At 39.0% G+C, this 13,101-nt stretch overlaps 1 protein-coding gene across 1 annotated transcript in view; it reads left to right on the plus strand.

Annotated features, from left to right (window-relative positions):
* GRID1 (glutamate ionotropic receptor delta type subunit 1) overlaps positions 1 to 13,101 on the plus strand; it is a 672,081-nt gene that overhangs the window by 632,963 nt on the left and 26,017 nt on the right. The gene's annotated exons all lie outside the window — the stretch shown is intronic.

The following is a 13,101-nucleotide window of genomic DNA, read 5'->3' on the forward strand; positions in this document are numbered from 1 at the left end:
TGCTTATTTCTTACCAAACTGTCAGCTTTCAAAGAGTCAGTGAAGAGCAGGCAGATTAAGCCTGAGACATGACCTCCCTCCTTGTGGGATCCTAGGATGGTGGCCTAGAGGTGCCTGCCTACCTCACATGAGAATACTCAGCAGAGAACCAGGTGAGAGATAGAAGGAATGAGATGAAGTTCAGGAGAGGGTGGCATATTATAGGTCTGTGCTGTGAAGACAAGATGTCGTTGGGAGGTGGTGGTAAGGGCAGCAAGCCCAGGATGGAAACTGTGCTTGGGGAAACTGAGGGAGGATAGGGTAGGTAGGGACCAAGAGAGAAGAATGGTGGAGAAAAGTCATCACATTTTTCAGCAGTGGATTAGACTTTGCTCATTTATTTCAGTTAATTTCCAGCGTGACCTGAATTAATCATTATTATCCCATTGTACAGATGAAAATCAGAGACACAGGATCACACTCTATAAGGGTCTGATGCCTGAGGTTCCAGGCTGAGGAGTTTGGCATTTATCCAGCATGCACTGTGGAGCTCTTGGAGGTCAGTGAGGAGGAAGATGGTGGGATGAAGGCAGATTTCATAAGGATGCTGCTGCTCCTGGCATCCTTCTGTCCAGTGACCCTCACATCCAGTGGCTACTGTGCCTGTGGTCATTAGAGAATGATTCGAGAATGCCGTGCACCTGTGTCAGTACTACTGCCTCTCTGAGCAGACCAGCTGTCCAGGCTGCCTCAGTATCTCCTCCATTCTGTTCCCTACTCTACCTGCCCACCACCTCTGTGGAACCTTCCCACACTTACACAAAGTCACACGTATTCTCTCTCACACATACATACACTCAGACTCATCATTCACACACATAATCACACACAACCCTGTCCAGCCTGCCTCAGTATCTCATCTCTTCTTTCTGATACAATTCCACTTCTGTGGAACCATCTCACAGGCTGTCACACATACACCCATATAGACTCCCACATACTCACACACATTCATGCACACACATGTGTACACACACACACCTATGTTTTACATCCCCAGACACTTGGTGATTGCTTGACTTTACTGCATAGAGCATTGGATATAAGGGGACAGTCTAGGGAAAGTTTTAGGGCCACCAGGGCCTACCACCCTGCGCATCATGATGAAAAGATCCTCAGCAATCTGCCAGCCCTCCCATGAAAGCCTCAAGGGGGCCCAGGAAGAGAGGCAGAGGCCTGAGTCCCACTTCAGAAGCAGCAGAGTGTCCATATGGAGGGCAACTTCTGTCCAGGGGAGGAACATGGCAATGCCTGTAGTGCTCTGTGTGGAGTGAGAGCCCTATGGGCATGTGTTCCCACATTGCAGTTAGCTCAGGAAGGCTTCTTGTGATTTAGCCACTTTGAACAACAGAAAGTGTCTGGGTTCTGGAGCCTGACACATTTGAATGTGAATCCCAGTTCCATAGCTCACCAGCTATGTGAATTTGAGCATACCACTCTTCTTGTCTGGAACACCTCAGAGTTAAGAGGGCCCTGGGCAACTTTGGGGTCTCTTTACATTTAACCAAGTGGTACCTTAACAAAAATAATAAAATGTAACATAAATGTTGCTATTCTCATGCTTACAAGATTTATTAAAACCTCTTCATTCTTAGTGCACTACAAAAGATGATGTTCTAACTTCAAGCTGCTGGTCTTCTTTCATCCCTGACACGGCATCTTTGTGGCTGTCAGTGACCTCATTTGGAGATAATGAATACAAAGTTGATTTAAGGCCTTTTATTAATGTAAGGCCTGGGCCAAATGGCCGTCAAGCTTCCCTTCTCTGTTTTCTTTCTCTCATAGAGAGCCAATATTTCCGTCCACAGGATACTTATGAAGATTCATCACAGCAGTGCTATAAAAAGCACTTGTTATAAAAGAAAAGATAGCTACTTTTGACTTTATTAAACTTCTATTAATTATAAGACACTCTAAAGAAAAAAAAAAGCAAGTCGCACACTGGCAGCAGATATTTACAATGCCCGTGACCAATATAAGATTAATATCAAGGTTATATGAGGAACTTTTACAAATCAATAGGAAAAATTCAAATAGTTTACTAGAAAAGTGGGCAAAAGCCTTGTACAGTCTTTTCACAGTAGAGGCAACACATATGGCCAATAATTATGTGAAGATATATTCAAAATCATTAGTGATCCAAGAAATGCAAATCGAGACCATAAAGATATATTATTTTACACCAATTAGACTGGCGCAAAATGAGAGGTGATGGAGAGGACGGAAGTAACAGATGGTTAATTGCTGGTAGGAGTGTACTCAGTACAACCACTTTAGAAACAAGTTTGTCATTCTCTTATAAAATGGAATATTTGCATACTCTGTGATCCGGCAATTCCACTCTTATGTATCCACCCAAAATAAACTTCTACATGCACTCCAGAAACGATAAAGGCCACGATAGCATTGCTTGTAGAGCCAAAATCCTGGAAATAGTCCAAGTGAGCATTAACAAGGTAAAAAATTATAACCTGCAATGGAATGATTCCACCACAGCTTCATGTAATAGTATGGCTGAATCTTAGCAGAATAATATTTAGTAAAAAAAGGCATTAAATCAATTTTATATGGATCAACTAATAGAAAATAACTTACAACATAATATTTTTTAAAATATGTGTAAAACTCATGAATATACACATCTAAAGTAATGATAAAATACAAGATTCACAGTAGTGGTTACTACAGAAGGAAGAGAAAGAGCCACAGGAAGAAGAGAAGCCTATAGATGGATATGTCAGTTTCAGTGTTAGCTTCAGATTCAGGGTTGTTGTTTTTTTTTTTAACATCATAATAAATAATAAATAAGTTAATTTAAAAAGAGGGCCATTCCTGGACAAAAGGATGGGTGTCCTGAACCAAGAGTTGAAATTAATCCCATTCTGTGCACCTCCCTGCTCTTTCAAATAAATCAGTCCAGACTAAGCCAGGCAGAGTTTGGCTACAACATTCCAGCTCCTTCTCTCCTTGCAGACTCTCTTGTACCTGACTACTCTTGCTCCTGGTATAACTCTGGAAGTCAGATGCCATTTATAAAGCACTCTGGAAGGTGATAAATCTGGAGATGGGTCATCAGGGAAACATCTTCTTGTCACCCTACTTACCTCTGGTCCATTGCTGGCACATTAGAAATCTTTTACCCTCTGGTGATATTTACGGTCTTACTCATGAATAAAACAACATTTAAAAATTAAGTAGTGGAAGATGCAAATAAAGGATTCCTTATAAATGCCTATAGCTTCATGGTACTGAATCTAATCTTTTTTTAGTACATGGGATATGTTACTTTTATGAAACCTTCATTTTATAAACCCCAAGCTGACATTGGGTCACAAATCTTTCTCTTGCATTTGGATCTTTAAGAAAAAAACTGACTGCCACCACTAGACAAATGTTAAGGGTTTTTATAACTAGTGTCATAAAAATGAGTTTATAGTACTGTCAGAAAATGGAGTGCGCTGCATTTTTTACTGGAAGAAGAGCTCAGATTCACTCTGGGGTCCTCCTTCATGTGGCTGTTCCTGTGGCTACTGTACTTAAATGTGAAAACTTGTTGAAAACTCTTCCTGTGCCCTGCCCCTTTGGAGATGCCCCTCACCCGCCAGGCTAATGCTTCAGAAACCATGTACATCCCCAGATTGCGGCAGACCAGTCTGGGATGGTCGTGCCTTGAATGAAGGCCATGTTCTGAATCCCGAAGCTGTAAGGAAAAATCCAGCATGTTGGGAAATATGGGCCTGATCCTGATATTTGCAGATGAAAGTCTTCTCTAAATCCCAAACAAAGCCTGCGTCTTTGCAGTGCAGATGGCCTCACAAAGGTGATGCCCCCAAGGTATGTCGCAGGAAACTTCTTAAGCAAAGGAAGGACTACTCCACTTCTAATTTTCAGTTCCTCTTAGGTGACTGTTTCATTTCCCGAGAGTGCATGGTAGCAGAATGGTGTCTAATTGCTACTGAAGTCAAGGAACTTGATACCGAAGGTAACCTCAGAAAGCCGCTATTACCTTTTCCTTGGGAGTACTATAGCTTTTTATGACTTGAAACCAATTTAGGTGGGAAATTGCTTAGCAAGAGGTGATCACTGTTCCATAGTATCAGAACTGGAAAAAGGGGTTATGTCATGGCTGCCCCATCACTGTGACCCACTCCTTCCTGCCAGTGGCCACTCAGACAAGGAGGGGGCGGCCCTTTCTGGGCTCTGGTGAAGAGAGCAGGTAAGAATTTGGAAGGGGAGAAGTTTTATTTATTTATTAAGAGTCTGCAACATACAGTTTTTACAACAAACCTCCTTGGTACCCAGAAAGTTTCAATAAATACTGGGTTGTTCCTGAATGAATCATCTGTTTGTTGTCTGACTAAACAGAGACACAAAAATTGGAGAGATAGTTGGTACCATCAGTTAGCTGTTTACCTTCCATAGCTTCTGTGTTGGAAGAGACAAGAGAAATAGCTCAGAGATTCCTTTCAGACTTGTCTATGGATAGCCTTCTCTTAGGAAAGAGACCCTTCTGGTCCTCAGAGAGAGAGGCTGACTTCATTCCCCTCAGCCACCTCTACCTGTCAGACCTGAGGAAAGGCTAGACCAAAGTCTGAAAAATTATAGTCCATGGGCTAAGTCTGACCCACCACCTGTTTTTGTAAATAAAGTTTTGTAGGAACACAGCCACACCTATTCATTTACACAGTGCCTATGGTTGCTTTCCTGCTACTTCAGCAGAACTGAGCAGTTGAGACAGAGACCATAAAGTTCCCAAAGCCTAAAACATTTAGTTCCTGGCCTTTTATAGAGAAATTTGAGGACCTCTGATCTAGAGCAATGGTGGTCTCGGAATTCTGGTCCTAGGTCTATATCATCTAATAGCACATAGGCATATGTAGTAGTATATCACTAGCTCTGTGGTATCTAGTAGCATACAGGCTCCGGCTATAGACTGTCCTTTCTTGTCCTTTTCCAGTCTACCTCTGGTGGCCCAAATTGTTCTCCCTCACTATACTAGGACCCAGCTTTTTTTCCTGACCTGGCCTAGTCTCCCCTTGAAGCCTATTGAACAGTCTCTGTGTACCAGGCACTGTGCCAGATGATCTACATACATTATTCCTTTCATCTTGAACAAAACTACTTGCTTGTTATTATCTCCATCACATAGAAATGGGACTTGAGCTTCAGAGAGATTAAGTGGCTTGTTCAAGGTCACACAGATGTGAGTAAACCATGGCACAGTCATCAGAGTCTCACTCCAACTTTATCTCTTTCCATGAGGTCACATCCTAATTGCTATACCTCAGTGTCTCCACCTCCTTGTGTACTCTTTACTTACTTATGCTTTTATTTTCTTTGTCTTTTACACCAAAGCAGCAAGATATATGTCTGGCTCTCATTTTTAAAAGCCTTACCTCTCCTTCCATGTGTCATAGCAAAGATTATTTAAGTCTGTGATTTTATTTTTTGATTTCCAAACAATTAAAATGATCAATTAGAGAAACTTTGAGATGCAAACTTGAGCTGGCAAGTGGTTCAAATTTATATGCTAACTGACATGTGAAATCAGACTTTAATGTTTTTGGTGGGATATTTTTTTTCTTTAGCTTAATCAACTCTATCAAGTAACATCCAACATAACCCAATTTCTGTGCTGTGCCAGGGATGACCTGGACTGCCAGTTTATTAAGACTTTCCATAAATCAGATCTCATATTTAATAACATTGTCGAATAGAATACAGTGTTAATAGTTTAAATGTCAATCTTCACAGCTCATTGAGCTCTTCGAATAGACAAGTAGTTTGTTTCAGGCCCTGTAACTGGAGACGGTATTTTTCAGAGAGAAGTAGCTTTTGAGTCCAGCAGTCGTAACAGAAGGTGTTTTTTTCCACTCAGTAAATATCGCTGAGGTCATAAAGTGCGAATGCAAATGAAGGAAGAAAATGGGATCACAAATCTTATTTATTTCCACACTGATCTAATGCTTGCTCTGACACCAGATTATGTGTGGGTATCACCCGTTAGCACCTGCATTTGTTCCTTCCCTTGCTCTCTGCTCTGTGACAAGGGCTGCTCTCACTGCACACACTCCCTAAGTGTCAGGGACCATACCTTGTAAAGAGAAAAGGTGGTCCCCAGAAGGACTGCAGCCTTCCATGGGAGGATCAGGAACTTTGGCACCTCACAGTGATCTCCATTTGGAAGGAGCAAGGTGAAGAAGCATCCTCGTTTCAAGGCGTGCTTGGTGTTATACTGAGGAGGGGAAGAGGCTTATGTATGCCTTTGTATTTGGGGGATGCTAGTTTCGACGACTAGGAAGGTTTGGCCAAGTTGATGAAAGGGATCTTTGATGCAGGTCTGACTCCCTGGAAAAGGGACTGATACAAACTGGGTAGCCCTGTACAGTGGAAAGCAACAAGACTGTTCTCTGTAGTAGCTATGGCTCTTAAAGTCATGCTGCATGACATGTAGTCTGTCCTTTCTCTGCTTCTAAATCAATGCAGATTGAGGATTGATTCTATATGCCCCTTTTCTCAGACACTTGCATGAGATAATCATTTATCTCTATATCTTTTGTACTTGCTTAAAAGGTGCTATATCTATTTTGTGAGTTAGTCTCTTCTCTTCATTCATTCATTTATTCACTTATTTACCCATTCAAGAAATGTATAGAAGTCAGAAATTTGAATAGCTTCTGCCTAGGAATTTGGAATTTAAATTTCTTTTTCGACCTAATTTAATCCATGGCTTTAGTCAAGTGAATTCACCTATCTGAGCTATCTGCGAGACTGAGAAAAGCCTGCCCAGATTCACTGAGTTTACCAAAGCATAAAGTGGAAAGCATACATTGTAGATTGGAGCACAAGGTTGACATTCAATAGATGTCAGCAAACTGCCTTAGTACCTACTATATGTTAGGAAAAGAAGATAATTAAAATATAAAGACAAACAGCACTTAGTCTTTTTATGATGTATATTTGACATACAATAAAATGCACATATATTATTTATTTCATGGATTTAAACAATGGCATATAGTGGTTTAATCACCACCACCATCACCTTGAAAAATTTTCTTAAATCATTTTCTAGATACTTTTTCCTACTCCCAGGAGAACCCATTTACAAATTTCTGGTGCCACAGATTCAATTTACTTGTTCTTGTAATTCATATAAATGGAATAATATATAAAATATGCATATTTGTGCTTAGTTTCTTTCACTTCACAAAATGTCTATGAGATTTAACCATGAAGTTCTGAATATCAGTACTTAGTTCTTTTTTTTTTTTTTTTTGAATGAACAAACCTCAATTTATTTATTCTCCAGTTGACATACATTTCAGTAGTTGCCAATTCATGGCTATTATGAATAACACAGTATGATCATTTTTATACAAATCTTTTGTGGAAATATGTTTCCATTTATTTTTTTCTAAATGCAAACGAGTAGAATTCTTGAGTCATTAGGTACTTGTGTATTTATCTCTATAAGAAACTGCCTCACCACCTCCAATGTGGGTATTCTATTTTACGCTCCTACTAATAATATCCTACTTGTATGCTAGTAAGTTTCAGTTGCTGGATATCCTAACCAACATTTAGTGTTGTCAGTCTTTCTGACCAGGCAAAAAAGTGGATGTGAAGGATATTTCATTGTTTTAATTTGTGTTCCTTTGATGACTAATGATGTGATGTACAGCACTCTTTCATGTTTATTGATCATCTACATAGCTTCTTTCAAGAATTGCATGCTCAAGTCTTCTGTTAATTTTTACTGGGTGCTTCATCTTTTCACTATATGATTTAGATGAATTTTTAATATTTTCTGGATATAGGTCCTTGATCAAATATCAGTATTGCAAATATAATTCCCAGTCTGTAACTTGCCCATTAATTTTCTTAATGATGTCTTTTGAGGAGTAGAAATTTTTAATTTTGATAAAACCCCATATATCAAATTTTCTTTACTTTTATGGTTAATGCTTTTTCTGTATTATCTAAGAAAGTTCTGCCTATCTCATAAACATTATCATGACTTAATGGATTTTCAGTTGCTACACTTATTCTTCAGGTCAGATTTTTAAGAGTAGAGTTATAGCATCAAAAAAGGACATAGATATTTAAAATTCTCAACAGAATATTACCGAGTATTGCCAAAATAGGTCTTTGAATGAATTTTATTCCTATCTTTGGGATCAAAAGAATACTCAAACTTTAGTGTTTTTTTTTTTTAATCAAATCTTTGCGGATTTGTCTTTTGTAGGAAATTTTTTTTTTTATAAACTAATTTTTTTTCTACTTTTCTCATGTCCCTTATTGTGATTTTTCCTTTTTCTTACACAATATATTTTTGCTGTATTTTGCTTTATTATTCTGGGGACTAGAGTGGAGAAGAAATCATTTTCTTTTCAACTCAATTTTTTTTCTTGGCCCACATTAGGTATTACTACTAGTGATCCATGAATTTTGGTGGTTTGAGGCAATTGAGTAAGATCATGATTAGATATCTACCTTTGTTTAATAACAAAGAATTGATGTACATACAAATCCTTTTCTTAAATGTATTCTGCAACAATTTACTATTTGTAATATCACATTTTTTATCCATTTATTTATTTCATCAATTCATTTACTAGTGCCGAGCTCAGTCAATATGTAAAAATGTGCTTGAACCTTTCCTCCTAAAATTGAATTAGAAGTGATTTAAGGTCAAAGTGAAGAAAGAGACTGATCTTGGACAGTATGTTGTTTTAAAAACATTTTTTTTAAGTTTGTTTTCTTTTTTACTTTTTGCAGGGTTTTTCTTTCTTGGGTCAATATTTAGACAATCAGGAGATTAATTTAATCATATTGGCTACTATTAGGAAGGCTTAGGATGAATAAGGTGTGGTGTTAAGTTTCTTCCATGAATTAGCTCAACTGTGCTTCAACACAAACCACTTATTAATGAGGAAACTAAAGTTTGAGATGGGCAAGAGACTTGCTGAAAATCAAGCTTGAGGCATCATCAGACCTAGGGTTTGAACTCAAAATTTTTCTCACTTTAGTGCCTGTGGCATTACCTTGTGACACTCTGCAGAAATGGAGGAGATACATGATCGAAGTGGAGGCTGAGCTCCCTCCTATCACCCAACCATGTGTTCTAGTCACAGGAGAGAAATCTGAGGGGTTCTTTCCCCTCTCACACCTTTGTACACCACAATACATGCAGCATAGAAACACCGTTCTCTTCCTTTGTCAGCCAGGTTGGTTCCTAGGTATCTTTCAAGCCTTAGCCAAAGCATTCTCTCTTCCTGAGCCCCACTTAGAGCTTCTCCATCCTCCAGGCAGGGCCAGGGTCTCTCTTAACACACTGTGTATCCTAGAACACAGCTTCATCAGATGTCACTCATCCTTGGTGTCCCACTCTGTCACATTCCTCTCTAGACTCGGAGCCTCCATAGATCTGCACCTGTCTCCTATTCATTTGTCTGTCTGTCCCCAGAGTCTAGAACAGAAGTCAGCACAGAGGCAAAGCACACGGACATCCAAAGCCTTCTATCCTTTTAAAAATCAAACAAAATAAATGTTCAACAAACATTTAAGAAATGAGAGTGTGCAGAAGTGCAGCCATGTGCATATTTCTTCAACGAGAATCAGCTGGATTGCTGGCACCCAACTGCAGGGAAGGCAAAAAGGGGTGAAGAGGGACAGGGAGGGCAGGGGGTCTTAGTCAGTCTCCTGGAGAGTTGACCAAGTTGGCCCCTTCATCACACCCTACTGCTTAATTCTGTTTGATAATGATTGGTTTGTGATAATACAGTCCAAAGATCAAGGAAAATCCCCATTTTGCCTCCCTTATTAAATTACTTTGCTTCAGGTTCTGAACATTGCCAAGCAAATCTCGTTATGAATTCTTCAATTACTTTCTTTTACGATTTTTGTAATTTGGTAGGGTAAGCTCTGGAATCAAACCAATATCCGTGCCATCATGCTAACTTTGATTATTTTCAAACACCTCATTAGAGGGGTGGGAGGATGTTCACTCCCCTTAAACCTAATTTCATTTTTCAGATTTCCTCTGCCTTGTGATTTGCTTTGTACCCAGGTCTGATATGCTTCACCTTAGTGCTGACTATAAATATGGGCTGATTCCACTCTATTTGTTCCACTGAGTATTATTGCCTTTGGGTTTTATGACTTAATTTTTTTTTTTTTTTTTTGCATTTTGAACTGAATTGTTTGTTATTTGATTACATTAAAATCAAGCGATTTCTTATGAAGACAATTTTGATTTATTGCATCAGCCAGATTCTTGGCAATTTTTGTTTAGCTTATTTTTATTTCCATTTTGTTAGTATAATGTTGTTTGTTCAGGAACAAAAAGGGAGAAAGGGAAGAGGAAAATAACACTTATTAAAAAGTTATCATGTGTGGCATTATGCTTATGTACTTTATCTTCTACCTTGAGGGTATTTTGTGATATTTTCCTTTTGAAAATAAAGAATGCAAAACTCAAAAAGGTTAAACACTTTGCCCAAAGATTATTGGACTCTTTCTACCGTCTATGTGTTCATTGTTAATACTATTATTACCATCATCATCATTGTCATCATCAATAATCTGAAACTTATTTGAGTAGAATTAGTGGTTTCCACTGAGAGCTCTAATAGTCTCCTTACTTTCCAACATACAGGTATTAAGATTGACTTTGAACCCTGCATTTAAAAACATTAGCATGTACTTGTGTGTGTGTCTCATATGCACACACAGATGGAAAGAAAGAGAGAGACAGAGAGCAAAAGATGAGAGGTGGATTAACTCAAATAAGGAAGAGTAATAAGAAAAGTAAGAGCTCTGAAAAGCATGCCTCCCAAGGATCAGATAAAGGAAACAAATGGTGAGGAGCCTGATAATGAAAGTCCTCCGCAGGGACATTTGGTATCTCTACTATTTTAGGAATCTCCGCATGGAAGAAGCTTTGGACCTAATTCTGTATGACCTAGATCTTAGACCTCAGTTAGTTACATGGGAAGTGCTGGGGGGTGATCACTACACTTTGTAGTAAGTGTTTGTCATCCCTGGGCAATGTGGCAGGCTACTATTAGGGCAATGCCCCTGCCAGGTCCCTCTCTTGGCAAATCTTTCTGATTCTTTGACTTTACGAAACTCTACATCCTGACAAGTAGAGCTCAGAGCTGTTCTCTGAGAGATGGGAGTACATTAGGATCTTTTTGGTCAGAATGTGACCTCTTTTGTAGCTCTTCAAAGTGTTTTAAGGCTATTGTGTGAGCTCTCTCTCTCATTCTCTCTCTCTGAAGGCTGACATTTGAGCAAAGGCCATAAAAGAACATTTAGTCACAAACAGGGTTACAGAATGAGATTCTTCAACATAAACTCCACAGGGATGGTCTCCTAAGGAATTAAGGAATAGTCTTTAATATTAATTGTGATCACATGCAATTTTACTGCTTCTCTCTCTTTCCAGAGTAGTCCAAGTTGCCAGCTCTCGACATCCCTTATGGCTAATGAAATACTAAGAGGGGTTGGTCACAGATGGCAAAGTCACCTTGGCCTGAGGGTGTAGTTTTATGGATTTCATTTGAACTTTGTCTCAGTGAAGTTACATATTCAGTTAGATAACTCAGTGTAATGAATAGTGTGTCAGATTTGAGTTAATAAGAACTGGATTTGGTTCTTACATTTACCTTGTACCAGAGATGAAATGTTGGGAAAGTTAACTAACTACTGAATAAAAGGTATCTCCTTTGGAAAATAGGAATAATAATTCAAGATCTTCCCAGAGTTATTGTAAAGATTAGAGGTGATGTGAAGGGTTTAGTGTAATGCCTTGTAGAGTATATTTTAACACAATAGTTCTCACAAGTGCAGTGCTTGGACCAACAGCATCAGTGTTATCTGGGAATGCATTAGAAATTAAATTCTTTGTCCTCACTTTAGAGCTAATGAATGAGAAGCTGGAAATAGGGAGAAGGGGGAGGTTAGTAATCTGTATTTGAATATGCCCTCCAGGTGGTTCCCATACCCGCTCAAGTTTGAGAACATATGCTTGAATGAATGGTGCTTATTGTTATGATTGTCGATGTATTTGTATTAGTATTTGATTCATTCTAGAACCTTAGAAATTGACTCTTAGGCAGAGGTCAAGGGTGCCCATTGATGCTGTCCATTGGTCAGCCTCTGGAGGAGGAAGCAGGGTAGAGAAGGGTAGAGGGCAGACCTGGAAAGACAGGACATATTCTGCCAACTCACTTTAATTCAAGATCCAGGCTTTCCAGATTCTAGTATTCATCCCTTCAGTTCTTCTTTAACTGTCTTATACATATTTATTCAGCACCAACTGTACACCAGACATCATACTTAGGCAGTGAAAGGATATTCATGTCCAAGGGACTTACACCCTATGTGTGCGTTTGTGTGTGTGTGTGTGTGTGTGTGTGTGTGTGTGTGTACACACAGGGAGTATCTGCATGGCCCTATTCCTGTGCTTGTTCGTGGGATGTTTGACCACATGGATGCTTGTCTTTTGTGCTGCCTGAGTTTATGATTCCTTAGGTTGTTTCTCTTCCCTGGGATGACATTTTTCACTACGTATTATTTTTTTCTCTTTGTAATCTATTTTGTATCTAGGTAAGCTAATTTACTCTTTCTTTTATATCATTCTTAATTTTTCCCATGGAATAAGTCATATTAGATTGTTTTTTATTATGGTCTTTGGACAATTTAAAATTTTGACAAATCATTGAAAATCAATGTGTCCCTTTGCCCTGCTGAGAAGTTTGTTTATGGCCGCTAGTTTTGCTGATGGTGTACAGTTTCAGACTTTGAGGAAGGAGCCATTGATTCTTGCAAGTTAGGACTTTTCTTTTTCCTTTACACCAAACCAGCTCCTTGTCCCTTGGAGATATGAGAAAACTTCTCCCACTAAAATAATATTCGCTTTACTAAATAAGACTGTTTCTTGTCAGAGTGCAGGAGGCCCTAAAAGAAAATGCAGCCATAAAGCCTCTATAGCATCAGGTGCTGGAGGCATACATCATTACTAAAAGCTTGACCAGAATCCATCAGCAGAACAGA

This window comes from Pteropus alecto, unplaced genomic scaffold, assembly GCF_000325575.1.
Source record: "Pteropus alecto unplaced genomic scaffold, ASM32557v1 scaffold155, whole genome shotgun sequence".
Lineage (NCBI taxonomy): Eukaryota > Metazoa > Chordata > Mammalia > Chiroptera > Pteropodidae > Pteropus > Pteropus alecto.